General features: G+C 42.5%; 1 long non-coding RNA gene across 1 annotated transcript in view; it reads left to right on the forward strand.

The window, feature by feature from the left end:
- LOC129487871 (uncharacterized) overlaps positions 1 to 25,727 on the forward strand; it is a 130,992-nt gene that overhangs the window by 58,449 nt on the left and 46,816 nt on the right. The window contains exon 2 of the long non-coding RNA XR_008659494.2: positions 21,992 to 22,273. This is a non-coding gene — a long non-coding RNA (uncharacterized lncRNA). The remainder of the gene's footprint in view (positions 1 to 21,991; positions 22,274 to 25,727) is intronic.

Consider the following 25,727-nt stretch of genomic DNA (forward strand, 5'->3'; position numbering starts at 1 on the left):
GCCTGTTTCCATTACGTGCTCTCTCCCCTCCATCCCACTATCCTGGACTAATGATAAAAGAAGTTAAGGCCAGGTGTGGTGGCTTATGCCTGTAATCCCAGCACTTTGCGAGGCTGAGGCAGTTGGATCACCTGAGGTCAGGAGTTTGAGGCCAGCCTGGCCAACATGGCAAAACCCTGTCTCCACTAAAAATACAAAAATTAGCCAGGCGTGGTGGCATGCACCTGAAGTCCCAGCTACTCAGGAGGCTGAGGCAGGAGAATCACTTGAACCGGGGAGGCGGAGGTTGCAGTGAGCTGAGATCACACCATTGTACTCCAGCCTGGGTGATAGAGTGAGACTCCATCTCAAAAATAATAATAATAAATTAATATATTTTATTTCATACCCAAAAGACTACTGGAGGAATCATTTCTTGACTTCTTAAAAAAGAAAGGTTTTTTTTTTTTGTTTTTTTTGAGTTGGAGTCTTGCTCTGTCGCCCAGGCTTGAGTGCAGTGGTGTGATCTCAGCTCATTGCAACCTCCGCCTCCCAGGTTCAAGCGATTCTCCTGTCTCAGCCTCCCGAGCTGAGATACAGGCAGGATTACAGGCGTGCACCACCACACCCAGCTAATTTTTTGTATTTTAGTAGAGACGGGGTTTCACTGGTTGCCCAGGCTGGTCTCGAACTCCTGAGCTTAGGCAATCCACTGGCCTTGGCCTCCCAAAGTGCTAGGATTACAGGTGTGAGCCACCACGCCTAACCAGAGAAAGTATCCTTTAAAAGATTATTTACTGGACAACATTTCTGGAAACAGGCTGAATAGATACTTAAAAAAATCTTTAGGTGTGAAGAAATGATTCATTCTGCATCAGGTAAATAGAGCCGTCAGAAGATAAACCGTAGAGAACAAGTTTTATGCACTTCCTGAAGACCTTGCAGGGTAAGAAGAGTACTTTGCCTTCATGCTAGGGGAGCTGAGTTGAAGTAATTTCTAGATGTCCACTCTTGGTTTATTCCCCTGACTGAAGGAGAGCAGATCAGGGATAATGTCAAGTATTGGGCCATTTAAGGATCAATACCTTGTAGCTGGCATGGAGTGTGGTTCTGCCTCGACAGTGTGCTCATGAGGGTGAGCAGGGGAAGGGCTTAATCATAAAGGCGTGGGTGTGGTTAAGGGAAGCAGCAACTGTGGAAAGCCTGCAGGAGTGAGCAGCTACTGAGCCCTGAGAGCTATAGCTGTAGTTGGAGTTGAGGATCTGTGGCCTTCAGAAGAATCTATCCACTCCACTGAGACTCAGGAGGGAAGAAGTTAGGGGAATAAATATCTTGATCTCATTCTCCTCTTGCCCTCTGGTCTCCTGCTGATGTCTCCCGTTGGCTGAACTCAGCTGGAAGACGGGTAAAGGGGCCCAAGTCTCAGTTCATGCAGGACAGCCTTCCTGGGTACGAAACAGGGAGGAGAAAGGTGAAGAGCGGATCTGGAGGGGCAAATATAGCTGGTGCATATATTGGGAGATACTTGGCATAGCTGGTGCATGATTTACATGGGCAGTTAATGGTCCAGCTCTGTCATATTGGGTATTTGGGTGCTATTCACATCTGCCTGGGAGTGGCTTGCTTTCACACAAATAGGAATCTTTAAGCAAAAAAAAAAAAAAAAAAAAAAAAAGACTGGCTTAATATAGATCTAACTGGAAGATGTGGCTCAGAGTGTGGCTAGATTGATCACTATGGGATTTTGATATATTCAAAGTTACTTGGCAAATATTTTTTTACAATGAGACTAGGGAGACACTTATTTACTATGTAAAAATCAACTTGGCCAGGCTCACACCTGTAATCCCAGCACTTTGGGAGGCCAAGGCGGGCGGATCATGAGGTCAGGAGATTGAGACCATCCTGGCTAACACAGTGAAACCCTGTTTCTACTAAAAATACAAAAAATTAGCCAGGCGTGGTGGGCGCCTGCTGCTAGGGAGGCTGAGGCAGGAGAATGGCATGAACCCAGGAGGTGGAGCTTGCAGTGAGCCGAGATCGCGCCACTGCACTCCAGCCTGGGTGACAGAGCAAGACTCCGTCTCAAAAAAAAAAAAAAAAAAAAAAAAAAAAAAAAAAAATCACCTTGGCCCATGGACAAGGGCTGGAAGGAAAATGATGAGATTAAAAGCAAGTACATGGTTCATGGTGGGAATGGGGAAAACTTCTCTTTTCTAATTTCCTTTGTTGCTATTTTAATGCAGTTTTTGCAGTAAATTAGAAGTAAAAAGAAGCCACTAGTCCCCTAGATGAGGTTGTTTAGGTTTCTGGACAATTTTACTGGCTATACCAAGTATCCTGGGTAAGAAAGATTTTAAACATGAATATTTCTTGCCTGAGTCTTGGAAACTTAAACTAGAATCCATGTGAGGCTCATTTTAATAGAGCCCTCTAGGTTTTTAAGCATCTTTTTTCCATAATTACTTCTGTTTTCTTTATAAGCAGTTTTATGGGGAGTGGAGGGGGAGGTATTTTCCTTTACCCCTTCGAGTGTCTTCATGCCCAGTTTCCAGGTCATTGTGGATGCACAGAATGAGACCCAGTCTCTTACACAGCTTCACTGAAATGGGACATTCTATGTTCTGAGACCGCTTTGCTTTTCGGAGGCACAGGGAGAAAGGTTGTGATTACTGGGTGTGGGGCGGGGAGCCAGTGCTTTTTATCAGACTACTGCAAAGACCAAGAGCCTCCCAATACTTACCTCTTCCCTGATGAGGAGGCTGCTGGGTGTCACTAATATTGATCAGTGTATGGAGACCAAATGCCAGACACTGTTTCTAGCACATAACCCTGAGAAGCAGAGACAGGCAGCTTTCCTACTCCTCTTTCTAACCACAAGTGCAAACCTGACTCCAATATCTGTGGACTGTCATGAAAATTTACCCTGAGAAAAATGTTTTAGTTGAAAAGTATTGTTTCTGATCTCATAGACTGTGACCAGTTGACAAGTTATCTGAGCTGAACTGGTTCAGCGGCCTGGCTTCCAGATGTGAACTGGGAGTTTGGTTTTTCATTCTCCTCCCACCCCCATCTGCCCAACAAAGACCAAAAAAAAAAAAAAAAAAATTTTTTTTTCTTTCTTTTTTTTTTTTTTTTTTTTTTTCAGAAGAAAGAAGTAGCTGGCTGGTTCTTGGCATACATCTGATATAATCAGGTGGGGACTGTATCTAAAGAGAATTTTATTTCTATGGAATAGAGGTAGCTACTATTTTATATACACTGTGGCAAGATAGTTTTCTGTCTTAGCTGAGTGCAGGGAGTCAGTACAGTTTGAGTCAGAATTTACCAGCAATTGATTATGGCTTCCAGATTTATGCCAAAATTTAAACATAAAAAAAGACTAACAGGTAAACTTTCTTTGACTGAGCATGGTTGCTTGGTATTCTCATCCTTGGTGAGATTTTTAAAATTTTTTTTGAGACACGGTCTCACTGTGTCACCCGTGCAATGGCAGGATCTCAGCTCACTGCAACCTTCACCCCCTGGGGTCAACTGATGCTCCTACCTCAGCCCCCTGAGTAGCTAAGACTACAGGTGCACACCACACCCAGCTAATTTTTGTGTCTTTTGTAGAGATGGGGTTTCATCATGTTGCCCAGGCTGGTCTTGAACTCCTGTGCTCAAGTGGTCTGCCTGCCCTGGCCTCCCAAAGTGCTGTGATTACAGGGGTGAGCCAAAGCACCTGGCCTCCTTGGTGAGAAATTCACGGTTGTCTGAAACATCTTGAACATCAACTGTGCACATGGGTGGAGTCTAAGAAGACAAGGGATGGGCTCTAGCCTCAGAGGACGGGGTGGCGGGAAATAGAATTGAGAGGCCTGGATGTGGATCCAGAGTGTCTCACGGGTTCCGAAACAAGTCCACAGGCTGTAGACAAGTCCCTTCTGCTTCTGCGTCAGCTTTCCTGCCCCTTTAAAAATTGGATTTTTTTGTCCGTATGTATATAGTCCAAGCAGCAGGCCATGTGTTAGCGTGATGTCTGCATGTCGGGGTTGGAAGGTTCAACTTAGGTTCAAAGCTTTACCTTTAAAGAGTCCAGTGGACTAAAGTCAAGATAATGGACTCTTCTTTCTGAAGCAGTTTGGACAAATAAAAAAAAAAAAGATAATGGATTTTTCTGTTTCCTTTTTTAATTTTCAAAAGAGAATACTAATTGCTTACTCTGGCGGATGCTTGTGATACATGAAAAGCATATCTGAAAACCTTTTTTATTCAAATTATCTATTTTAAGCTAGATTATTTTCATGTCTCTCTTGTCTCACTTCCTAAAAGCTTTAAATATAGAAAATGTGAACTGTAGGAAAGAAGGTGGCTAAACTCCGAATAGAGTGTGTGAAACTGAGGGTCAAGAAGAGCTCACAACTCAACATCCCGATGCTGTAAGATGCACAGAGTTACGTGTGTCTGCAAAAATGTCCTTTTCGAAGCACAGACCACTCCGTGTAGTTTTCTAAGGGTCAACTCTAAAGCCCAGACCATCAGAGGTGGTGGAAGTCCGTTTTCCCCAAAGGTTTCAGTTGCTCCCAGGCCACAGTCACTGGACAAGCAACTCCCACACTGGACTTTTGCTCAGGCCCGAGTCTCTGAGAAAGAACTCTCTTCAGCTCCACTTTGTTGCTGTAGCTGTGCTGGGAGAGACCAAGTTGACGTGCAAGGGACAAGACGAAAACAACATGAATTGTTTCAAAATTGGAGACAAATGTAAATTAATACAAAAATAACAGCACTCCCTTGACCCTGTATCTTTGAGGTTTTCAGGGCCTCAGAATTCTCTAATGTATTGTTTCATGGTTTAATCTGCTTTGTATTTCTCCGAGTTTAGCAGTGCTGGGAGAGTGGGGAACAGGACTCTAGGAACTCAAACAAAGGACAGCAAAACGAGGAATGCTTGGTGACATTAAATTTTTAAAATATCTTTTGTTCTTGTATCCCATCATGAAAAAAATCATCCCAATCTTGAAAAAAATTTATATAGAAAGGCTTTTCAAATAAATTAGTGTGTGTATGTATTTATTATATATATATTTGTCACTGTTTTAGGACAAATATTTGTCACTGTTTTAGGACACTGTGTATCACATTAGAATAATAGAGAAAATATAATAGTAGTAAAGCGCAGTGGGGACTTACGGGCAGTGCTTTTCCTCCTTCTTCCTTCTGTTGCAGAATTTTTGCTCCTTAGTTCAGCTAAAACTGGGTTTTGGTCACACAACCAGGAAACATTAGGAATGCGGACACATTGAAAGGGTGAGTAGAGCGGAATTTATTGGGCAAAAAAAAAAAAAAAAAACTCTCAGCAAAGTGAGAGGGGGTCCTGCTAACAGGCCCCCACCTCAGATGGATTCCAGGTCACCACACAAGAGTCGAAGAGGCCAGGCCCCTCGCCCTTGCACAAGGCGTGACTTCCCATGGCTCCACCTTGTTCTCCAGGTGCGCAAGTGGATCGGAGATTCTCTGGGGACCCTCCCCCTTATCTGCCTCCTGCATCTATCACTTCTTTCAGGATTTCTAAAGTAAATCTGTAAGATAAAATTCAGGGATGGTAAAAAAGTTTTTGATGCTTTAACAATTTGGAAATGAGATACATATTCATGGTAACTTTTAAATTCAATTCATTGTGTTAATCAAGCACCTACTAAATGCCAAGAAAAAAAAAATAAGTACACAACTCAATTCTCATTCCAAAGCGGCTTACAGTCTTGTCAGAGCTGCTTGGAATCCAGGCAGAGTGGAACCTGGACACAAAATGACAGGAGATGCACAGTGACATGCCGAGATGGCATGATGCATGTGTGTAAATGCAAAAGTGACCCAGTGATGCTGAAAGGGAAGGAATGACGGAAGTGAAGGCAGACAGGGACCACGAGGCCTCCAGGGAGGTTTTCTTCCCCTTACAAAAAAGTCTCAGGAGAGCAGTTGTTCACTGCTAGGCTTGGCACGTACGGAGACCAAAGATAGAAACAAATGGTGTGAGCTGCATTTCCTTCCTCCCTGGTGGAGGGTGGCATCAACTGGAAAGATGTTCATGCTTTGTTCCAGGAGACAACAGACCTCACTGATTTTCAGTGAACACATCATCAGGCCACCAGAAACTGTGACCAGATCCCAGGCTTCCAGGCCTCCACGGTTCCAGGAGACTATAAGCTGCAGGGGGACAGCAACTCAGTGTTTTTGTTTATTCTCCCTGGACTCCCAGAGCGGGGCTTTGCTCGTGGCCTGTGGCTGATTTTGGCTGGTTGAATTGCATTAGTTCTGATGGTACATTTTAAATGTGAGGTCCCGGGATCCTTCCCGTCTTTCAGTTTAAATGTCATCACTCAGGGAGGTCTGTCCGGATTGCCCTACCTAAAGCAATCACAACCTCCCTTATTCTTCAGCACAGCATCTTGTTCATTTTGTTAATGGCACTTTTCACATACTGTTTATTTTGCTTACTAATTCTGATGAATATAGCAGCCCTCTATAATAAGACAGTATTATATGTCAGTAGTTTTGGAAAAAGGAAAGTTAAGTCTCAATAGGTTTTTAGCTCTCCTTGCAAATAACCTTCTGGAAGTTTACTTGTGTATGACCATGGGTCTGCTTCCCTTCCTTTACTGAGTATCACAAGGTCTCCTCTTCTGCACCTGAGTGTCTGGACCCCAAAGCCTTTCTCCAAGTGGTGCTCAGCTCTTTGGAATAATTTTGAGGCAGCCAGCCTCTGGGGTGTGGTGGTCCCAGTCTCTGGGCGGTGAGTACTCCTGTCTGTCTCTGCAATGCCCTTCTCATCAATGACAAGACTCTTTCACATTCTCAGTGTATGGTCTCTTTTTTTCCACTTCAAAATATTTGGTATTTAATATCCATCTCTGTTGCTGGATTAGACACCCCATGAGGGCAAGGACCATGTCTGCCTTGCTCTTCATTATATTCCTAGGGTGTAGCATAGTGTCTACCCCATACCAGGTTCTCAGTCAATATTGATCATTGCTTCTTCCCATTCCCACCAGCCGCATTTTGCCTCCCCCATCTTCCAACACCTGTGTAGCCCACCCGAACTTCCCGAATTTGAAGGGTAAAGAGGGAGTAGAGGTAGAGCAGCTTCTTCTGGTTCTTCTCCTAATTGGTAACAAGCTGTCTTTTGCGGGGTTTGGGGAAACAGTGGAGGAATACAAAAAGTTCCAAGAGTCTTTTCCTTCCTCCCCACCCCCTAGCACGCAATCCAACCATTGCATTCAGCCTAGTGGCTATTTTTGAAATCAGCCTCTGCTCCTTTGGAAGTCTCTCGCCCGGCTCCCTATGTGGGCTGTTCTTGTTCTTGGATGCTTGGATTGCCCTTTATCTACTCGCCATCTGTGTAAGGGGATCCTGCCAAGATGATCAGATGTGAACTCAGCGCCAGAAATATTTTAATTAATTTATGGTGATAAAATGCGAAAAGAAAACCATTGAGGAAAGCCTGGGCCAAAGAAAATTAAACATAAGAAGAAACAGAGAAACTGGGGCCGTGCGGTCTTGGAAGGGAAGGCCTGGTTGGCAAGGAAGCCAGCAAACTCTTTCTCTTGCCCTCTTCACTTGTTTAAGCAACACCCAAGTGGAAAAGCTGCAGAGGACCTTGTGGCAGGGACTGGAGGGGACAAGGGAGATCACTGAATAGCCTGCTATTGGCCTGGACTTCTTGATTAGGGCACTCGAACATGGGTGTGTAGGAAACATTGAGAGCAAGGCTGCAGGGTTGCAAGCCTCCCTCTAACAGGGGCAGCCAGTGTTTCTCAGGTGAGCAGAAGAGGGAAGGTTCTTAAGCTGCAGCTCTGAAAAAGCATCAGCATGTGTTTAAAGAAGTCACTAGAGTAAGTTTGATTTCATTGCAGTCTGGCATACAGTTACTAGGGTAACATCTATACTGAGAAAATACAGAAGAAAACTAGTATTAGCTAGCTTTGCCCCTCCTAAGACAAAAACAGGCCAGCAATGTTTATTTGTAGGCTACTGGGTCATTTGACTTACTTGAGATGTCGATTAGATTTAGTCTTCCTTTTTTTTTTTTGATAGGAAATAACTACTCAGGGTTGAAAAAGACAAACTTCTCAGTTAGTCCTTCCCATCGAATTTTAGAAGACAAAAGAAAACACTTGGGAACTAGCACACAAGAATTCAGTCAAAATAAGACATTATTTAACTAATTAAATAATTTAGTTTCTAATTTATTTGGATATTATATGTCCCTACAGATTTGATGTCTCAATCTAACTGGTGCAATTAAAAAAATAGACTCTTAAAAGCACCTGGGAGAAGAATACAGCAGTCAAAGAGAGAACAAAAGGGGACACATTAGCTGAAGAAAAAGAAATGAGAGAAACTTCTCAGTGATTTGAAAAAATCTATAGCACACATTACCTATTCATCCTAATTAAGAGGGAACTATGTAAAATTGAATAAATTTATGTTGAGCTCAGCAGTAGATTATTTATACAGCTGATTTAATAGGATAATAGAATTTTAGAGCTGTGACTTCATACCATGGGTCTGAATCAGAACTGCCTAGATAGGTTTTTTCTTTTTTTAAAAAACGTATAGGATTGGGTCGTACTTGCCAGGATTTATGGGGTTGGCCTTGGGATGTGCAGTTTGAAAAAGCTAGCAGGTGAGTCTGACATGCATTCCTATGCATCCGTTCATCACTTATGCAGTGCCTACCTGGGGCCATAATACTATGGTGGGTGCTGGAGACACTATGGTCAGGGAAAAAAGACATGGTCCTTTTCATTATGCATGTATGGTTTGCGGGTAATATGCACCTTTTTATTTTCAGCTAAAGACCTGATTATCTTGAAAGTTGAGTGGCCCTTCCCTGGATCATCCAGTTAGGTGGTGGTAAACTGGAATGGAACAATACCCTAATTTCCCACTTCTTATTTCCATATTCTTTCCACTAACCACTCTTGGCTGATTTTCGGATTATATTTTGTTTAGGCTTATATTGAGATTCCAGTTGTACTGGAAAAAACAGCTGGGTTTAGATTTAGGTTCAATGCCGTGCTCTACTATGTATAAGCTTTATGATTTGGGCAAGTGAATAACTTCTAGCAATCTTGGTTTCTGTATTAGTCCCTTTTCATGCTGCTGATAAAGACATACACAAGACTGGGTAGTTTATCAAGAAAAATAAGTTTAATGGACTCAGAGTTCCACGTGGCTGGGGAGGCCTCACAATCATGGCAGAAGGTGAAGGGCATACCTTACATGGCGGCTGGCAAGACAGAATGAGAGCCAAGTGAAAGGGGAAACGCTTTATAAAAAAACATCAGCTGTGGTGAGACTTATTCACTACCACAAGAACAGTATAGGGAAACACGTGGGAATTATGGGAGCTATAATTCAAGATGAGATTTGGGTGGAGGCACAGCCAAACCATATCAGTTTACTCATCTGTAAAACAGAATCATACCTACTACATGCAGGTGGAGGGTAAGGATGTGAATATTTGATGAGGTCATATAAGCAAAAGAATCTAATCCACTGTCTAGCACTTTGGAAGATCTCAGTTAGTGAAAGTTCTTTCCAGTTCTTTACAGGAGGCAACACACCCAAAACTTACTGGGTGTTGCTGGGGTGGGGCATGTGGGGAGCCATCCTGGATACTGGCAGAGTGGCCCAGGGTGGCCTTACCCTTTGGATAGGCCAAGTCGGTGTTAGGTCCCCTTGGCATCGGGTGAATTCTGCCCATCCAAGCAGCAGTGGTGTGCATAGGATGCCTGGGGCTGGTCACCCGGGCTTACAGCAAGGAACTGGAAGCCTTTCCAGAGCAAGTCAGAAACTCAGAGCTAGCACAAAGCAGTGGCAGTGATTTCAGAAGTCTACCACTGAATGCTTTCTCAATTTCCTGTGCAGACCTGTCAGCTTTGCCCTAGGGGCATGTTGTGGTTACATTCCAAGGTTCCCTGCTGCTGGCCAGCTCAGCTTCCTTGGCCACAGCCTAAGTCTTCAGTTGGAGTTTCCCCACTAGAACAGAAGTCACCACCCAGACTTGTTGCGCGTACCAGCATCAGATAATGGGACTGAATGAGAAAGAAAGAAATGAGAAGAAATTGGTTGGATCAAGGTGGAGGCATAGGTACCACAGCAGCAAGAATCAGATTTATCATGTACTTCTCCAAGCTTTTTCAAATCTTTATTATTTAAGAGAGCATATGACCCCTTCTAGGTATATAACCAAGAGAAATGCATGTATGGGTTCAGCAGAAGACTTAAAAAACAATGTCCAAAGTAGCAGTATGTGTAATAGCCCCACACCGAACACTACTCAAATGCTCATCAGCAGCAGGATGGATAAATACATTGTGTTATAATCACACAACAGAATGTTATGCAGCAACGAGAATAAATAAACCGTAACTACATGAAACAACATGGTTGCATCTCACAAACAAAATATTACAGGAAGTAATATCAGGAATACAGTAATAGTAATACAGTAATAGTACAGGAAGCCAGATGTGCAAGAGTACATACAGTGATTCCTATACAATGTTTGAAAATAGATAAAACTTACCTATGATGTTAGAAGTCAGGATAGCAGCTGCTTTTGGTGGGGGATAGTGAGTGGAGGGACATCCAAACTAGGTTTCTGGGGGTGGGGGTGCTGGTGGTGGTGTGAGATGCTGCTGCTGCTGCTTTTTTTTTTGAGGCAGAATCTCACTCTGTTGCCCAGCCTGGAGTGCAGTGGTGAGATCTCAGTTCACTGTAGCCTCAACTTCCTGGGTTCAAGTGATTCTCCTGCCTCAGCCTCCCAAGTAGCTGAGATTACAGGCATGTGCCACCACACTCAGCTAATTTTGGTATTTTTAGTAGAGACGGGGTTTTACCATGTTGGCCAGGCTTGGTCTCGAACTCCTGACCTCAAGTGATCTGCCCACCTCGGCCTCCAAATGTACTGGGATTACAGTTGTGAGCCACTGTACCCGACCTAATGTGCTTCTTCTTGATCTGGGTGTTGGTTGCATGGGAGTGTATGGCTGGAAAATTTATTGAGATGCATGCCTACAATTTGTGTTCTTTTTTATCTACATGTGGAGCTTCAAATGAAAACGTGATAATGTCTCTGCACCCTTATCCTCATAGATTGCAGCCTGGAATGGAAGCCTGCTTTGTGGTTTTTCCACCAGTGAAAGAGTTTAGTAATACTCAGCATTTTCTTATGTCTGGCCCAAAGTAGGCACTCAATAAATATTTGCTGAATAAGTAAAGAATGGGTGCTACAGCACAGTTCTAGACAATCCTGACACCCAGCTGCATTCTTGCCCTAGATGATGGGAAATAAATTAGATTGAGAATAAATTTTGTATCATGATAATAAATCCTTCTTTAAAAAAAAAAAAAAAAGGAAAGGGTCAGAAGCTATTAGGTAAGGATGCCAGGGAATTTAAAAAGGTCTCATAGGGACATTTCTATTATCAGAGATTTTCCTTATCTAAACCATTGTGACAGACAGGAGAGAAGCCTCAAACCTCCTGTGCGCCATCTGGCTCAAATCCACATGTGCATGCATGCGGGTGTCCTCACTGGCAGTGGAGAGCAGCCCAGATGTACGGCTATGGGGGCCTCCTTGTAAGGAGCTTCTCCTCTGTTCCACAGCCCCTGGGAGGCCTTAATCAGGTTCAGTTCAGTTGGATCTTTGATGTCATCTCTGTGTGAATGCTGCATGATCATTTTCTCTTGGTCTTTGATGAACAAAATGTGAGGGGAGGTGTTTGACCTGGGGGCATGGCTTGTGGCAAGACAGGAAGTGCCTCATCTTGTTGGGGTACATAAAAGGGCAATTAAAGGGTACCGCTAACCAGTACACGCCTACTCACGGGTCCGCCAAGACTCTTTCAGGAAGTGTGACAGGGCATGAGCACAGAGCTGCAAAGAGGGGCGGATCTGAGGCAGTGGCAACTGAGATTTCCCTACCTCCAGCCCGAGTGGAATCTTATTCAGTCCTCCACACCCTCTAGCCAAACCCGAAAATCAGGAGGCCAAAAGTGACAAGCGTTTGAGAGACAGCTTAAGCTATACAAAAGGCTGGTTGAAGTCATTTTCCCATTAGAAGATTGTGGATGGGGAATGTACAAACATGCATTCCAACATAGACCAGTGCTGTCCCCATTAAACTTGGATTTCGCTTTCTTTTTTAAGGCTCAGGAAACATTATGCCACACAAGTCAAATCCAACGAATAGTACCATATTAAGAAATGTGTACCTTTTGAAACCAGCTTCCAAAGATGGGACTCGTCTGTTAAGATAGCTGCCCTTCCCTTGGCCCTGATGAGATGGCCTTGGTTTTAGGGAGCGACTTCAGAACTGGGTTCTTTACACCAGTGTTGAGTGGTGGTGAGCTAACACTTGGATGGAACTGGAAGCCCTCTGCCTGGGATCTCTCAGAGACTTGCTTCCCTCTAATGAGGAAGTTGCCTAATCAGTTCATGTAACATGGATATCTTTGTTTTGCTCAAATATCAAATACCAGTGACATTTTCTTGGACATGAAGTCAAGGAGTGAAGCCCACCTTCCAAGGGCAGTCTAGTTCAGAGGGTCTTGTGGCGTCCGTCCAGAGGTTTGGACACCCCGGCTCTTGGTGCTTGGGTCTGACTCTCAGCCCTGGATGTCATCCTCAGAGGACAGTCATCTTTAGAATAAGAGTTGTTGTGGGCACTGCTGAGGGGCTGGGGTAATCAGCCTGAGGGAACAGGGCTGGGTGAAGTGGAGAGAAGAGCCAGGAGGACAGTTGGGTAACGCAGGCTTTGGAACTACCAGAATAGGCTGACAGACCCTAGGTGTTGAGAACAACCAACAAACATACATAATCAGCATTAAGCCCTGGCTATGGTACTGATAACCCTTCTCCGCTTCTGCTTCTAATGCTGCCACCTTTAGACCCATTTTGAGGGTGACAAAAAGCCTGCCCTTTTATTTATTTATTTGAGACAGACAGAGAGACAGACACAGAGAGAGATTGGTTGTAAAGATCCCTGCAAATCTCACTACGTGAGCTTGGGTAGGTCAGTTGTCATGTAGGTCCTGGAGATTCCATTTTCTACTCTGCTGTAGAAGGAAGGAAATTGGACTCTCTAGTCTTTAAGGTCCCCTTCTGCATCAAAGTTCTGCGTTCCATAGCATCTTCCAAACAGCTTCCCAGGGAGGTGTTTTCACCAGAGGCTACAGTTAAAATTCAAATATGTTTCCTGTGAAGGAGAGTGTTGTAAGCCTCATTAACACTAACATCTCAGGTCAAATGTGTTTTCCAGATATACTTTATGCATTGAGCATCCAGGACACAAGTTTGGCTCATTTATACTGGAAGAGAAAGAGAGGAACACTCTGGAAAAGGGGGAACTGACCAAGGAGTTCAGGATTGAGTGATGTTCTGTGGAGGGTGCTCTGACCACTATTTTATGTAAAAGATTATTCGAGGCAAATTCCAAGATTCCAGAGGCAGGATTTCTTTACTCTTATAACTGGCCCCGGAAACCAGAATCCTCCAGGATCCACAGTTGGAAACAGAAGGCAGTCAGACTTTGAGATGCCCCCCAATCATGCCCATCTCCTGGTGCCCATACCCTTTTATAATCTCTCCCTCTTATGTGTGAGCTGGACCTGGAATCTCAAACTTCATTCATGTAAGGGTGGGGATGGTCTATATTTGTTGTTATTCTATACATGCTATGTACTTGAAGTTTTACCAGTGAGAACCTATTTTGAACATTCATTATTCTAGTAAACAGGCTACTATTATTGTTTAAAAAAACACAACAGCCTTTTTCTGGCATTGAATATGTTAATTTGCAAGCCTTAAGTTTGATTGAGATACGGATTAGAAACATTTGTAGTAGCTGCCTCTGGACTATGGGTTTCCTAATGAGGACTCCTGCTGACCCCTGCAGGTCTGTGCATTCTTGAGTAGAACGCTTTCTTGAGCTTGGCCAGTCTAGCCCTAGACTTACAGCTAAAACCAAATTACACACACACACACACACACACACACACATGACACACTCGCAGCGCCCCCTGCACATGCTGAACTATCTTAAAACAAATTACAGTCAAGTAGTAAATAAAGGTAGGTTTGCAGAAGGGTCATAATTCTCGTTCACATGGATGGCCAAACCCTTAGTCTCTTGTTTGTCTTTACAATTATTTATTTCTTGCTTTCTCATTCTCCACCTGGTGCCCTAGAGTTTTTCTGAGATATGGTGGGAATAAAAAGGATGATTACAGTTCCCTACTACTCCAAGCAGGGTTGAGAAAAGAGTTGAGGAGTGGAGGGAGGGGCTGAGGTGGTGGAGTTGTTCCCACAGCCTTTGGATCACCAAGGACTCCAGGTCTGTGCCGTTGGAGGTTGCGTGTGGGCAGCAGCCATGGCTCAGATGTGGTGGGTGTCCCGGGGTTTCGGCCTGTGATAGGCAGCTGGTTGTGGGGCCCTCCGTCTTATAAAGATACTGTTGGACTGGGCCGCCTGAGCACAACAAGAATGGTCAAAGACACTCTGGGGCTGGATTGCCCTGGCTCAAGATCCCATTAATGTTCTAAAAATATATAGCTCATAACCAAGTACAGTATTGGTACCTACATTCTAACCACTGTTCTTTTAAATGCTCTGCTTGACACGTTTAGAGATGCACCTGCCAGTTTTCTATTGAAGATGTGTAGGCTTCCGTGTCCTTGGAGGGCAGTTTGGTGACCCAAGGCAGCAAACCTCCTTTCCAGATAGAATTTGGGGATCTAGGCCTCATGGAAGATATTTCCTAGAACTCCCTTATCAAACTACTACTAACCTGGTAAACAATGGAAATCAAATATCTTAGATTAATAAAAGTTTGCAAAATAAAAAATAAATTGATCATAAGGCCATGATCTGTTCTCAGAACTGTTTCTTTTTCTGGTTTTACAGGAAGCAGTTGGCTGAGAGGCAATGGCTGGGACCTGTTCACATTAAGGTCTTCATCCACCCCCATCCCCACCGGGCCTCAGCCACTCATGAACATTTTGCCTTGGCTTATGGTTATTCATTCCCTTTCCTCCTGTAGACCAGAGTTTTTAAACTAACTCCTTGCTTTTTAGCATGTGCACATGTAGGGTTGCTGCACGTGGGTAGCATAGCTGCAGTGCAATGGCTCATGGGGCTTTCCAAGAGGCTGACAACAGCCATGAAGTATGATTTGTTCAATGAACAGAAATGGCGCTGTCCTCTGGGAGTGCCCCCAGCCTCTGGGTCCCTCGCTGGTCAGGACTGGCTTGGACTGTGCCCATGGAAAGATGTGTTTCTTACTGGCTCCTCTCCTCCGGGCTGAGTTTATGCTGACCAAGCTCCAATTGTATTTTGCTTTCTAGCCTGCCTGGGTGGGTAAGAAAGGAGCAGGTTTCTTTTGGGTGGGGAGGAACATTCCTTTCTTCCTGTGGGGAAGGTGGTATTTATGTTTCTCAGAAAAGAACTTCCCGAAGAATAACATATTGCTATATGCTTTGGATGTTTGGGGTAAAAAAAAGAACAATTTAAGCAATCTATTTCTACTCTAAAGTGCTGTCAGAAGGGTCAAGAGGGAGTACAACCTAGGAGAACCCCTCTTCGGATTTAGCATGCGAAGAGAGCATTGGTGCTGAACTCTGCTTAAAATCACCTTGGAGCTTTTTAAAAAAATACCAATGCCAAGTTCCACCCCAGACTGAATAAATCGGACTCTCTTGGCGATGAGGTCTGAGTCTTGGTATTTTTTTAAAGCTCCCCAGTTGATTTGAATGTGTGGCCAAGGTTGAGAACCACTGCAGTAGAGTATTGCATAGCTTATATTAGAGTGTGAGCAAGATGGACTCTTGATTACCTGAGGCTCAGTGAAAAAAAATAAAATATCGGTTATTTACTGAGTGCCTTCTCTTTGTCAGCTGTTGTACTGGGCAGTTACCTTATATTAACCCACAATCCCCACAACAGCCGGGCAAAGCAGGTGATATGTTCTGTCTCCATTTTACAGAAGAGAAATTGAAGCTTAGAAAGATGAGCTGATGTGCACAAGGTCACCTAGCTGAAAGTGGTGGAATTTGAGGTAAGGTCGATGAGATTCCAAAGCTACTAAACCCTGTGCTCCTGTAAAGGACCCGTCGAGGGGCTGATGGCGAGATAGGATGCTGCATTTGTGGCTATGGTAATGGGACAGTTAATAAAGAGAAGCAATTTCAAGGTACTTTAAAGGACAAATTCCAAGTGTTCATCTGCCGTGTGCTTTCCTTGGCCCTTCCCATGTTTCCTGCTGCTGCTATTCCCTTTTATTCTGTCATTTAGTATGGCTTCTTCTGGCTTTCCAGAAGATAAGCTGCGCTAGAATACGGCACATGTCAAAACCGAAATCCATTGTCTTTCTATCCAAGCCAGTTTCTACCCCTGTGAGCTGCATTCTGCAATGGAGCACCTCCAGTCCCCCAGGCATGGCAGCCTGGAACCTAGAGCTCATCCATAACGCTTTCCACATCCTGATGTCCCCACCATGTGGATGACAGAACTTGGTCTAGAGCCAGCTCCTAATGATATGAAACCCTCCTCCTCTCTCTTGCCTATTGTCATTAGTTCTTCTCTCCTTCTTCCTTCTGTTTGATCATTTTTTGACAGAAAAGGCATGCTACTTGTTTAAAAACAGGAGTAAAACATAGTGTAAATTTCTCTGAGTATGGCCTTTCACAGAGTTTTGACTTTCAGAAGCATGTTAATGTTCTACATATTAAAACAATAAAATCAAACTAGCAATTAGGAGAAAGTAAAAAAAGCATCCCCAAACTAGAAGAAAACGGAAGCAAATGAACCCCACTGTATTTCAAATGAATAACATGACCACAGTGAAAAAAACCTCATTGGAATAACTTATGAACGTGGTATTCAACTCTATCCATGCTGTCTTGGATAGGGTGGTGAGATAAGAATAACCAAGTCCTGAACTCTTTATAGTAGGTTTGCTTTTGGGAGAAACCCTTCTGAGACTATTTTAGGTATATTACAGGATTGAGTAATGAATAAATTAGTTCATATTGTTGGGAACAAGAGTTGTCATCGTGGAATAAGAGAGGTACAAATGTGTAAGTCAAGAAAGAACCCTGTAGGAACTGATTGGAATTAGAGGCATTGGTGTGGACTCAGAATCGTGTGTATGAGTATCGTGTATAGATACAGATATATGCATATTTCCCAGCTCTATCCACTGAAAAGGCCAAGAGGCAAGGAAAGTCCAGCAGCAATGAGCACATCTAACACCCAGATCTTGGTCTCTGGTATCATTCCGCAATAAAGGGAACCAGGGCTCCTTGGAGAAATGACTGATCCTCAGGCTGAGGCAAGGAAGGTACAAAATGAACCTGAAATATCTTGTTATACCAGAAATAAAGAAACTGATAAAGGAAAAAAGATGGAATGTATCACTAGGACACAGAAAGCAGCTTGAAAGGATTCTGACCGGTCAAGTCAGAGATAATTTGAGCACTTAAAGACAATAGTGAATTATAAACCATTGAAGAAGAAAGAAGTCATGAGTCTATACTGGTAATAAATAGACAAAGAAATCAGTAGAGAAGAAAGGACATCTCTTGCTTATAGTGGAATACCAAGTACCTGACTAGTAAATGTGTAAGGAGTGCTACAGTTGGAAAAGTCATCATTTTGTGACTGGTCATAGTGAAATTACTTCTAGTAAGAATCATCAATAGATGCCATCATAGTCTGAGTTGTTTTAACAGAATTATCATAAACTAGGTAGCTGTGAAACAGCAGACATTTATTTCTCACAGTTATGGAGGCTGGGAAGTCCAAGATCAAGGTGCTGGCATATTTGATGTCTAGCAAGGGCCCTCTTCCTTTAGATGGACACCTTTTTTCACTGTAGCCTCATATGGCAGAAGGGGCAAGGCAGCTCTCCAAGGTCTCTTTTGTTAATGGCACTAATCCCAGTCATAAGGGCTCTACCTTTATGACCCAATCACCTTCCAAAGGCCCTACCTCTTAGTACCATGACATTGGGGATTAGGTTTCAACATATGAATTTTGGGGGGATGCAAATATTCAGACCATAGCAGATACTAGATCTAGGAGAGAAGTTTTGATGAAGAACAGATGATGAGATGGATGCCTCCACAGTGGCCCTGAAATGGGGTTGGAAACTAGAGGCACCCAAAACATAGGTGATGCCTCAAGTCAGACACCCAACAAACCATTCTCTCTCAACATCCATGTCATAAAAAACAGCATAGTCTAGTCCCAAAGTCCTCTTTTAGATTGGGCTTTTCAATGACTTTAAACCTTAAAATAGAAGTGTACCAAGCAGACACCTCATTTTTCAGTATAGAATTAAGTTCTGCTGATAACGGATGGATACTTTCCACATTAATGTAAAATGTGAGCACGCATCTCAAGATAGTGTAATGCACTCCAGGAACCGACAGTGATATATTAAGATGCTGATTAGATGTAAAACTGATACATCATTCCTTACAGTGTACACGAATAGTACCAGTGCATAACAGTGCCTTTTGGGACTGAGGTCATTTATTTTTTCTCCTGGATATATTGTTTATATCATGTTCTCTCCCTCATGTTATATATTAAATTGTTTAATGTAAGCCATAAGAGAGCAAATGTCACTTAAAGGTCTTTTCCCTCCCTCTTAAAATCTGAAGAATCAAATCTTCTAAAGCAGGTGATCTGTGAGTTTTCATTCCTGAATGTCATTGGTACGTATGGCTTTTCTTATCAGTTCATTTCATATTCCCAAATCAAATGACTATTAATCTACAACATCTGAGTAGAAAGACTGGGGGCTTCCTGACTTTTATGCAGTCTAGTTTCTGGGTCCCAAATGTGTGTCTTCAGGTAGAAAAACTTCCCTGAAGTTGATAGGAAAATCAATTCATCATTAGAAAGTTTCCTAGGAGGGAAAGGCTGTTTAGAAGCAAGTTGATAATTAATAACCACTATTATTATTTTTGGAAAATCTGCGTGTGTGTGTGTGTAGTGTGCATAGTGATATTAGGGTAAAGCAACTATATATCTTGGAAAATAGAATGATCCAAAATTATACTCTTCTGTTATCATAAACATCTCTTCAATCTAGAACTACAGCAATAATAATCACTACTTATTGAGGTTTGCCGTGCACTGTGTACTGTGCAAGAACTTTATATACATCATCTCATTTAATCTGCACCAAAATACATCCACTATGAGGTGATTATGATTATTCCACATCCAATCCATCAGCAAATCTTGTTGTCTCTGCCTTCAAAATATCTTCTGCATCTGTTTCCCAACACCTTCCCCTGTGACCGCCCAGTCTAAACTGTTCTCATCGATTGCCTGGATTACTGTAATAGCCTCATAATAGGTTTCTCTGCTTCCGTCTGGTCTCTGTGGTATTTGTTAGTGCTGTTCACACAATATTCCCTCTTGCAGGCACATGGCAGGGTTGTATTCTCCCACTGCCTTTGAAGTCAGATGCTGTCAGCTGATTTGCTTTGGCCAATGAAATGAAATGTGAGTGGAAGTGACTGACGCGTGTCACTTCCAGGTTGATGCTTTAGGGCCCGTGCATGAGTTGTGCTCTCTTTCCTTTCTGTCGTGGTGATCTGCAATGATTCAAATAGAGGCTGCTTGGTCCCCAGTTTCCAGGGTGGGGCAGAACCCCAGCCAACTTACAGTGGATGGGGAGTGTAAGTGGAAAGAACCTTGGCTTTTATAAGCCACTCAGAGTTTGTGGTTGTTTATTACAGCAGCATGATCTAGCCTATCCTGATTGACGGGCTCCCTTTGTAGTCTCCTCTTCAAACTGCAACTGAAGTTGTTCTTTGAAACATACATCAGCCTATGCTGCTAAGAACTTCTAATGGCTTTTCATCACCATAGAATGAGAACCAAAGTGCTCTCTTTTAGGCCTTTTATGATCTGGCTTTGACCTCATTTCCTACCACTTTCCCCATCGCTCCCTTTCCTCAAGCCACACTGGCCTCTTTGCTGTCACTTGATCATTCCTCAAATGTTCCTGCCTCAGGGGCTTTGCACCTGCACTCTGCTTCTGCCTGGATGACTTTTGCCTGGATATGATGATGCTCCCTCTGCCCTTTATTCTACCCTCTGTTCAAATGCCTCCTTCTTAGAGAGGCCTTCCCTGATCACCTTATCTGAAATAGCCTCCCAGCACTCTAGCTCCTCACCCTACTTTATTTTTCTTTATAGCATGAATCAATTGACTGTTACATGACCCTGTAGTTTCTATTTCTTTGTCTCCTGTCTGTGTTCCTCCTGAGGGCAGGGATTTTTGCCTGTTTCACCCACTGCTTGAGCTTACTATATAGTTACTGTTCCACTCTGGGTACTCAGTTAATGTATAGTTACTGGCCCACTCTGGGCACTCAGTTAATGTGTAGAATAACTGTGAGCCCTATTTTACACACAGGGGAAACTAAGAAACAGTGGGGAAACAGAGAAGTGAAGTAACCTGACCAAGGTTACACAAGTAGTTACTAGGGAAGTTGTGATCAAGCCTAGTTCTCTGATTTAATGTACTCATAAGCTGGACTCATTGCCACACAGCACCCCAAAACTTTCATCAGCACGTGTGAGTGCTGTGTCCCTGGGTGACTAGGTCACCCCAGCCACGCACTTCCCCTGGTTTGCATTGAGGCCTGGGGTTAGGATGAGTGGTTTGGAGACAACCCACACTCAGTTGCGGTTCATTTGTCTCATGGGTTGGAATCTGTTTTCTAACTTCATTCCCACTACACCCTCTCATTGTGCTAATAGAGAAGACTTGTCATATATTAAATTAAATCAGAGATCCAAAGGTCACTACTTGCCTTTAAAAGGAAAGGTTTCTGCACTTAACCTTGAAAATGCAAGTGTCTGTTGTTTGGGAATGCACTTTGCGCACAAAGGTCGTGTAGCATTTTGAGGAGGCCCCTGTCCTGGAGGTTTGGAGGAGCCCTTGGGCTGGGCAGAGCTGACTTGCTCAGAGTTTGGAGGGCAGCGCTGCCTCCCCAACTTCACTGGACCTCACACTCACCTTGGAGCAGGGCTTGCCTTGCTCACAAAGTTCACAAGGACTGGAGATGCTGATAGAGAGGGGTTTGTCAATGAACATAAGGTTTGCCTGGATAATCAGCTAATCTCCAGCTGAAGTTTTTATACAGTCTCCAACTACTGGAAGAAGCAGCACCTTAGAGTTCATCAGATCAGTACTCTCAGATCCTGGCCTGTGGACTGCCTGCCTTAGACTAAGCAGAAATGTCTTGCTGGGTCCAAAACTTCAGACTCGGAATTGTTGGGAGTGGAACTCAGGAATCTGCATATTTAACCAGCTCTCCAGGTGTTTCTCATGAGCGCTCCACTTTGGGTCTCATTCAAACTTCTCATTTTATAGGTTTAGAGAAACTGAGGCCTAGGGATTTGATTCTTGTGGAAATGATTATGTCAAATTGCAACAAGAAAAGGTGAAAGCAATTTTCAGGGTAAAATAAAATTTTAAGAGTCATCATTCATCTCTGTTTTTGGCACAGATCTCCTTAATAAAAAAACATAAACATTAAAACACAGGTCCATATATGAAGCATGTGGCAAGTAGAGGTTTTCTCTAATATTCCTTGAAGTCGGTTTATAGATTCCCTGTACACCCTATTCTAGAGCAGATGACTCTCATCTGAAACAATAGCTTCCCATGAATTTTGCTCCAGTGTTGACTCAAAGAATGAAGGCTTCTAGGAGTTAGCTAGCATCTGGAAGAAGGGAGAGGAAGAAGAAGAGATTGAGGAAGAAAGAGATGAGTTAAACCCCAACAGGTTACTCATCAAAATAAATATTGTGAAGAGGTTTCTCAGGGGCCCTTGCTACATGAGGTGAGGGAATCGTGCACAGAGCGTTGGTAAAGTCAATGTATCCATGTGAACTACCAAAAAAAAATTTTTTTTTTTTTTTTTTTTTTTTACAGATGTGAAGTCAGGCTAAGAGCCTATCAATCAGCCCAGGAATGACTAATTATTGGAGAACAGAAGATTCTCTGTAGTTTCTCCTTTGTATCAATACATGAAAAAAAAACACCAGAATTTTGTGGTCAAATGTGGCTGTAAGTGAACAGATAAGAGCCGAAGCAAATGGAAGCATGCCTCCATTCCTAAGGGAAGTTGGTGGGCTGCCCACAGAATTTGCTGATAAAGACCCATCTGTTAAAACAAAGTCGAAGAGCGTTGGCAATACATTTCAACCAGAGACCGTAAGTGGTTATTTTTTCTTGACAGGCTTGTTGGCTTTTTTTCTTTTAAAGCCCAGAAAACTATTTGAGAATGAAATATAGATGATGATATTGGCTTTAAGTTAATGTTACACTTTTTGTTTGGAGAGAGAAAAATCCGTCGGCCCAACTTCTCTGGTAAACACTGTTGCGTGATAAATTGTTATGAGAATAAAGTCATAAGGAAAACTCAGCTTCACAAATGACACACGTAGAAAAACAGCAGATGTCTGATGAAGTAAAGAACCAACTTACTGCCAAGACCTTGAAAAACAAAATTAATTTCCTTTCGTCTTTGATAATGATGATGTAATGTAGTTAATAGGAAGAGCCTGCCACGCTCAAGTAGTTATAAAAGGAGAAACGTTCGCCAGGCACCAGGTCAGTGCTATTACTCTCACTATGTCAGTCACTAGACGAAGCAAGTGAGAAGCAAGGAACTTTGTTTTGTGTTGTTTGCAATGTAACTGGACTTCGGCTGTATTATGACTTTTAAGCAGCTATTTCATAAAGAGAAAAAAGGCCGTTATGTAAGTTTTGCTCTGATGATTTCAGATATTTGAAGTCTTGGAAGTCATTATCAGTGAAAAAGATACTTCACAAGAATAAAACAAAGTCATCGATATTTTAGAGAACAATTACATTTCTATAGGGAGGAGAATGCTTGGATTTTAGGTAAATGAGGCACATGGCTGGTGCCCTTTCCCACACAGGTGAAAATTTTAAGCACATACTAAGGAAACCTTTATTCAACAATTACTTAAGCCCATGAACAATTCATAGGTGCTCTCTCCTTTCAGCTCCAGCTGAAAATAATCAACACAAAGGCTCATTTTAAGGACATCTGATCATTGCTGGCATCTCATGTTTTAGGATGTAGAAGCTGTTGAATTTTCTGGCCCCAGTAAACTAGATTTAAAATCAATGAAGTGGCAGGCAGCCTAACCATGGTCTTGGTATTAGAATTGTCTCCATTCTACCACACATCTGAATTTGTTTTGTCTGCTATGAACTATGGGCCATTGGAACAACCTTTCTGTGAGGTTACTCTGACTCTGAGGAAGGGAGACATCCCCCCTCTGGATAGTTGGTGGCCAGAGGGCCAGAATATCAGCCGTTACAAGTACCAGTGTGGTAAGGTTGATGAAGTTAACCCCTCTCTCCAGGGCATTCCCTTGAATGTGCATACATTTAGGATTGAAAGTATATGTGTATCTTCCTTAGGATCCCTCTTTCAGTGGCTCCACCAGCAGAAACTTGGCAGACAGGTCAAAAACACGACCTGGAGACTGCTAGCTCAATGCCAAATGCCAGAATTTTGCATTTTCTCTTGGTATTTTGAGACTAGTCATTACCTCTCTTGTCTGGGGAGATTCTTCTCCCTTGAGAAAAGAATTTTGAAGAACTCATGGATGAGTCTTTTCCAAATTCATGACATCTGTTTTCTCTGTTGTTATTTTTTTCTTTTCTGCTTTTAGACCATTTATATTAGAAGCACATTTTAAAAATTCTTGGTTTATTATTTTTCTTCCTTTCCATTTACTTCATCTGGTATAAAGCTTGGATTATCCAGGAGGGAAACCTGACAATATACTCATTGGCCCAAACTCTACTTTGCTATCATGAGAAGTTGCCTGGTTCAATGATGCTTCAGCAAATAAAAACAATAATAATAATAATAGGAACTATTTATCAAGCATGGTACCATGTGTGTTAAATAGGTGCTTTTTGTACTATCCATCAAACATTCATAGATAAATGAGGTAGCTACCAGGAATAGCCTCATTTTACAGATGAGGTAATTGAGGCTTAGAGAAGTTAACTTGCTCAAGATCACACAAACTCTTCTGTGGTAACACTGGGATTGCAAGGCCCATGCTTTTAATGATCAGTATATATCATTTCTTGCTGCTCTTCAACATTGTATTTCCTCTGCCTTTTAGTTACTTTACCCAGGAGTGGGGCCTTGTTCTGTGACATCAACACTGGCTATTCTCAACTGGCCTGAGAGTAAGTCTGTGTGCACACAGGCTCTCCCTATTGTGAAAAGGTTCTTATTAAATCCAGTTGTTTGGTTAATACATCATGTAGGCTGCTGAAAGTGTCCTTAGACATACGGATCAGGCTGTGAAAACCCCGTCGCCACTGTAATGCGACAAGTTCAAAAGTTGCTTTTTTGATTGAACTGGGAGCTCTGGATATGTCTTCAAAACCCCTCTTCTGCTGAGATTTCAGCTGGGGGATTCTTTGCTCAGTAGTCAAGCCCCAGAATAGGGAGGAAGAGAGCCTTTTAAGCAGAGCTGTAAATCTTAAACCCTTGCATTTTCACACAAAGTTAAGCAGAAAGAAGTAAGAACTTGGGAGCTCATCTCACAGAAGAAAAAAAATTAAGGGAAGAGCTGGTGCACTTCACGTAGAAATTGAGGGTGGGGGGAGGATTAAAAGGCAGGGGAGGGACTAAGAGCTTAATAGGTAGATACTCTAGTGACGAGTTCTAAGAGAAGAAACGGGAAAAAAAGAGATGCAGAAAGAGCCATCTACATGGTAGATATATTAAGAAAGAAACGTCAGGCATCAAGATAAAAGAGAAATATCTGTCTGAGGATTGGAAGATAATAAATTATTTCTTTCTTGGATTTTCTCTAAAATATCCTCTTGTTTTCATAGCTTTCTTTGAGTGGCAGTGCTGCTGATATAGCCATTATTATAGGCTAGAGAAATTAGGAATTGTACATTTTACTCTTAGGAACATTAGTTTTTTCAGCCTTGATTTTGGTATAAGTTTACTACCAAAAAAGGAAAAACTCAGCTTACAGCTTTGAAAAATATCAGACATTTGTGACTCTGAACAAAGAGCAGTACGAGTGCTAAATCTCAAATAGTTGTGTTTTCATTATCTGGAATGGATGGGGGCAATATGTGAAAACCCAGAAGAACTCACAAAAAAAATTGAAGTGCTTGTATTACTATCCTGCAAATAAGTACTTCTCTAGAATGGGTATGAAGGGGTTGGAAAACAATTGCTACAAATAACACCACACAAATGCGTTTTTGTTCTTGCAGTATCATATGTATGGGCAACCATGGACTCACTTTCTTTACCGTATTGATGTTTTGGGTTCTTGAAACCAAGATGAGGTTAAAAGCATAAGCTTTCCAAATAGATAAGACAGACAAGGTTCAAGTTTCAACTTTAATCATTATTTGTTCCATATGTTTTGGGAAACCACTTGAGACTCAATCTCTTCATCTCTAAAATAGGGATAATCTCTACCTCATAGGGGTGCTGTGGGGACTGATGTGAGAATATGTTATACACATTCCTGGTGAGGGAAGATACGCACAAAATTGTAACTATTATTATTCCCTAGATGCTAAACATATCTAAGCATTTAAATACTTATAGGCAATTTTGTGTTTGGATTATTTCTCCCAA

The sequence above is a fragment of the Symphalangus syndactylus genome, chromosome 8 (genome assembly GCF_028878055.3).
Source record: "Symphalangus syndactylus isolate Jambi chromosome 8, NHGRI_mSymSyn1-v2.1_pri, whole genome shotgun sequence".
In the NCBI taxonomy this organism is placed as follows: Eukaryota; Metazoa; Chordata; class Mammalia; order Primates; family Hylobatidae; genus Symphalangus; species Symphalangus syndactylus.